Source organism: Ranitomeya imitator, chromosome 6, assembly GCF_032444005.1.
Source record: "Ranitomeya imitator isolate aRanImi1 chromosome 6, aRanImi1.pri, whole genome shotgun sequence".
NCBI classification, from domain to species: domain Eukaryota; kingdom Metazoa; phylum Chordata; class Amphibia; order Anura; family Dendrobatidae; genus Ranitomeya; species Ranitomeya imitator.
In genome coordinates this window covers 564,998,013-565,004,012 of record NC_091287.1, presented here as the reverse complement: position 1 = coordinate 565,004,012, position 6,000 = coordinate 564,998,013, and positions in this window count along the sequence as shown.

Here is a 6,000-nt window from a genome sequence, read left to right as displayed (position 1 = left end):
AAAGTGCGTTTTGAGGAGAACGTCATATGTACATCTGTGGACTCAAACCGTCATGATTCCCAATCTACAAGGAAAAAAGTGCGTTTTGAGGAGATCGACATATGTACATCTGTGGACTCAAACCGTCATGATTCCCAATCCACAAGGAAAAAAGTGCGTTTTGAGGAGAACGCCATGTGTACATCTGTGAACTCAAACCGTCATGATTCCCAACCTACAAGGAAAAAAGTGCGTTTTGAGGAGATCGACATATGTACATCTGTGGACTCAAACCGTCATGATTCCCAATCTACAAGGAAAAAAGTGCGTTTTGAGGAGAACGTCATATGTACATCTGTGGACTCAAACCGTCATGATTACCAAACTACAAGGATAAAAGTGCGTTTTCAGGAGAACGCCATGTGTACATCTGTGGACTCAAACCGTCATGATTCCCAATCTACAAGGAAAAAAGTGCGTTTTGAGGAGAACGTCATATGTACATCTGTGGACTCAAACCGTCATGATTCCCAATCTACAAGGAAAAAAGTGCGTTTTGAGGAGAACGTCCGTAGATTACAGTAGCATGCATCAGCTGTCATATTCCCTTTGTAGTGTTTACGGTACTTCTGCATTGGGAGGCGAGCAAAATTCACATGTGGACAGATGCATGAGAGGCTGTTTAGCTGCAGTCTGGGGTGGTTCACAGTGGATACAGCAGAGCAGCGGAGCTGGAGACAGCAGAGCAGCGGAGAGACAGCAGAGCAGCCGTGACACCACAGCATCCGAGCGAGAGGATCATGAAGGCAAAGCAGCGCGGGGGATCTGCAGGGTATCAGCAGATAAAACTGAAGAAAAAGCCTAAAGAAAGACGCGCAGAAATCCCCCCCACTAAGACGAAGTCACCGGCTCGCTGGGATGCCTCGTCCTTCTTATGTTTATGACCATCTTTATCCCGAGCTTAAATATATTCGGAGGGATGTACAGTATACAAAGGGATGAGGGGATAAGGAGCCATGCATTCCAGGACAGTGACTGGGGAGCCATGCACAGCAGAACAGAGACTCCAGGATTCAAGGATCCACTTTGTCTGCTGATAGAACAGCTGGAGAGGCTGTCACTGCAGCAGCAAACTCCTGCAGTGGGGGACTCTGCAGCTGTGGACTCAAACCGTCATAATTCCCAATCTACAAGGAAAAAAGTGCGTTTTGAGGAAAACGCCATATGTACATCTGTGGACTCAAACCGTCATGATTCCCATGATTCCCAATCTACAAGGAAAAAAGGGCGTTTTGAGGAGAACGCCATGTGTACATATTTCTCTCGCGCATCACCCCTACTCTGGAACCCTCTAGCACGACACATCAGACTCTCATCTACCATTGAAACCTTCAAAAAGAACCTGAAGACCCACCTCTTCCGACAAGCCTACAACCTCCAGAAACCACCGATTGACCAAACCGCTGCATGACCAGCTCTGTCCTCACCTACTGTATTCTCACCCATCCCTTGTAGATTGTGAGCCCTCGCGGGCAGGATCCTCTCTCCTGTATCCTCACCCATCCCTTGTAGATTGTGAGCCCTCGTGGGCAGGGTCCTCTCTCCTACTGTATCCTCACCCATCCCTTGTAGATTGTGAGCCCTCGCGGGCAGGGTCCTCTCTCCTACTGTATCCTCACCCATCCCTTGTAGATTGTGAGCCCTCGCGGGCAGGGTCCTCTCTCCTCCTGTATTCTCACCCATCCCTTGTAGACTGAGCGCTCGCGGGCAGGGTCCTCTCTCCTACTGTATCCTCACCCATCCCTTGTAGACTGTGAGCCCTCGCGGGCAGGGTCCTCTCTCCTCCTGTATCCTCACCCATCCCTTGTAGATTGTGAGCCCTCGCGGGCAGGGTCCTCTCTCCTCCTGTATCCTCACCCATCCCTTGTAGATTGTGAGCCCTCGTTGGCAGGGTCCTCTCTCCTCCTGTACCAGTTGTGACTTGTATTTTTCAAGATTATTGTACCTGTTTTTATTATGTATACCCCTCCTCACATGTAAAGCGCCATGGAATAAATGGCGCTATAATAATAAATAATATTAATTGGCAACTACAGTGTCTTGGTTGGTTCGCATGATGGTAGGATGTCAGCACTACTCACTTCCCAATCCAGAAAAAACATTTTACCCCATCAAAAAATATTAGACTTCACCAATCTGTGCAGACGCTTTTTTTTTTCCATCCCGCCACATAATAAAAAAGTGATTGAATAATCCTAAGTACCGTAGCACAAATTGGTACCAATGAAAACTCCAGGTAGTTTAATTAAAAAAAACCTCACACGTACGGTAAACAGAAAAATAACGACAGAGTTAGTGGTCAGTTATGGTATCGGTATTACCGTATTTTTTATTATGCATCGCCTACGGTACCGTATACTGGACTATCCTATTCCACAGCGCATTACAGACATTATCATCACTGTCTCCATTGGGGCTTACAATATCTCTATCTGTATGTGTTTGGAGTGTGGGAGGAAGGCAGAGAACCCAGAGGAAACCCACGCAAACCTGGGGAGAACATACAAACTCCTGGCGGATGTTCTCCTTGGTGGGGTGTTGCTCCATACAACAGTGTTGCACAACCTGTGGCCCTCCAGCAGCAGATCCCCCACCACAACAGTGTCAGCAGCAGGACAAAGTACCGTACTGATACCATAATTTTGTATTTTCTTGCAGAAAGATATGATAGTGTACCGTATTCTCCCGGAAAGATGTCAAAGCAGAAAAGAATTTCATATAAAATCCCCTTTAAACTGGAGGTAGTGAAGAACGCCAAAGAAGATGGGACCAGAGCAGCAGAGACACTTCCGGTCACCTCCAACTGAAAAAATGATACTGGAATGGAGGAAACAGGAGGATCAGCTGCAAAAAATGGACAAAAGAGAAAAAAAAAATTTTGTGGGCATGCTGTAAAGTGGCCACAATTAGAAGTGGATGTGAAAGAGTGGATCATACGTCACAGGAACAGTGGATATTCTGTATCTACAAAAATGATCATTTATGAAGCTAAACGTCCTGCTGCAGAGAAAGGCATTGAGGACTTCACAGGATCACCATCATGGTGCTATAGATTTATGAAGAGACATGGCCTTGCTATGCGCACAAAAACCAGGTTTGCACAAAAAATGCCTATAGAACAGACCTGGGCAAAGTGTGGCCCGCGGGTCACATCCAGCCCTCTGGCTGTCTCAGTCAGGCCCGCAGACCAAGACAGCCGTGGGGCTGGAAACCAGAGGTCCGCACCGTGCCAGAACGTTTGATATTTCCATTGTGTCCATAGGTGCTGACTGCATTGGTGGAGGAGTGACCTCTGGCCACTTCCTCCACCAATCAGCGTGTGAAACAGCTGACGCGATGACGTCATTTTATCACGTTAGCGGTGTACTGTGGAGAGTGAGCGCACAGGAGACAGGAACAGAAGCAGAGCACCAGGAAACGGGACTGAAGTGAGTATGTTGTGTTCTTTTTTTTTATGTGTATGGGATATTTGGGTGGGCATGGGGAGGCTATGGGGGTGACATGCTGCACATGGGGAGGCGATGGGGGTGACATACTGCACAAGGGGAGGCGATGGGGGTGACATGCTGCACATGGGGAGGCGATGGGGGTGACATACTGCACAAGGGGAGGCTATGTGGGCGACATACTGCACATGGGGAGGCTATGGGGGCATCATGCTGCACATCGGGAGGCTATGGGGCATCATGGTACACATGGACAGCTATGGGGGCATCATGCTGCACATGGGGAGGCTATGGCGGCGTCATGTTGCACTTGGGGAGGCTATGGGGCCTCATTCTGTATATGGGGGCTTCATGCAGTGTATATAGGGAGGCTGTGTGGGGATCATGCTGCATATGGGGGAGGCTGTTTGGAACTCTTGCTGCATATGGGGGAGGCTGTTTGGAACTCTTGCTGCATATGGGGGAGGCTGTTTGGAACTCTTGCTGCATATGGGGGAGGCTAGTGTGGGGCTTTTACAATATGTCGAGTCCATATGGGTTGAAATTCATGGAGGGAAAAATGGTAACAAAATTCTCATTGGGGTCTGTTACAAACCCCCAAATATAACAGAAACCATGGAAAGTCTACTTCTAAAGCAGATAGATGAAGCTGCAACCCATAATGAGGTCCTGGTTATAGGGGACTTTAACTACCCGGATATTAACTGGGAAACAGAAACCTGTGAAACCCATAAAGGCAACAGGTTTCTGCTAATAACCAAGAAAAATTATCTTTCACAATTGGTGCAGAATCCAACCAGAGGAGCAGCACTTTTAGACCTAATACTATCTAATAGACCTGACAGAATAACAAATCTGCAGGTGGTTGGGCATCTAGGAAATAGCGACCACAATATTGTACAGTTTCACCTGTCTTTCACTAGGGGGACTTGTCAGGGAGTCACAAAAACACTGAACTTTAGGAAGGCAAAGTTTGAACAGCTTAGAGATGCCCTTAATCTGGTAGACTGGGACAATATCCTCAGAAATGAGAATACAGATAATAAATGGGAAATGTTTAAGAACATCCTAAATAGGCAGTGTAAGCGGTTTATACCTTGTGGGAATAAAAGGACTAGAAATAGGAAAAACCCAATGTGGCTAAACAAAGAAGTAAGACAGGCAATTAACAGTAAAAAGAAAGCATTTGCACTACTAAAGCAGGATGGCACCATTGGAGCTCTAAAAAACTATAGGGAGAAAAATACTTTATCTAAAAAACTAATTAAAGCTGCCAAAAAGGAAACAGAGAAGCACATTGCTAAGGAGAGTAAAACTAATCCCAAACTGTTCTTCAACTATATCAATAGTAAAAGAATAAAAACTGAAAATGTAGGCCCCTTAAAAAATAGTGAGGAAAGAATGGTTGTAGATGACGAGGAAAAAGCTAACATATTAAACACCTTCTTCTCCACGGTATTCACGGTGGAAAATGAAATGCTAGGTGAAATCCCAAGAAACAATGAAAACCCTATATTAAGGGTCACCAATCTAACCCAAGAAGAGGTGCGAAACCGGCTAAATAAGATTAAAATAGATAAATCTCCGGGTCCGGATGGCATACACCCACGAGTACTAAGAGAACTAAGTAATGTAATAGATAAACCATTATTTCTTATTTTTAGGGACTCTATAGCGACAGGGTCTGTTCCGCAGGACTGGCACATAGCAAATGTGGTGCCAATATTCAAAAAGGGCTCTAAAAGTGAACCTGGAAATTATAGGCCAGTAAGTCTAACCTCTATTGTTGGTAAAATATTTGAAGGGTTTCTGAGGGATGTTATTCTGGATTATCTCAATGAGAATAACTGTTTAACTCCATATCAGCATGGGTTTATGAGAAATCGCTCCTGTCAAACCAATCTAATCAGTTTTTATGAAGAGGTAAGCTATAGGCTGGACCACGGTGAGTCATTGGACGTGGTATATCTCGATTTTTCCAAAGCGTTTGATACCGTGCCGCACAAGAGGTTGGTACACAAAATGAGAATGCTTGGTCTGGGGGAAAATGTGTGTAAATGGGTTAGTAACTGGCTTAGTGATAGAAAGCAGAGGGTGGTTATAAATGGTATAGTCTCTAACTGGGTCGCTGTCACCAGTGGGGACCGCAGGGGTCAGTATTGGGACCTGTTCTCTTCAACATATTCATTAATGATCTGGTAGAAGGTTTACACAGTAAAATATCGATATTTGCAGATGATACAAAACTATGTAAAGCAGTTAATACAAGAGAAGATAGTATTCTGCTACAGGTGGATCTGGATAAGTTGGAAACTTGGGCTGAAAGGTGGCAGATGAGGTTTAACAATGATAAATGTAAGGTTATACACATGGGAAGAAGGAATCAATATCACCATTACACACTGAATGGGAAACCACTGGGTAAATCTGACAGGGAGAAGGACTTGGGGATCCTAGTTAATGATAAACTTACCTGGAGCAGCCAGTGCCAGGCAGCAGCTGCCAAGGCAAACAG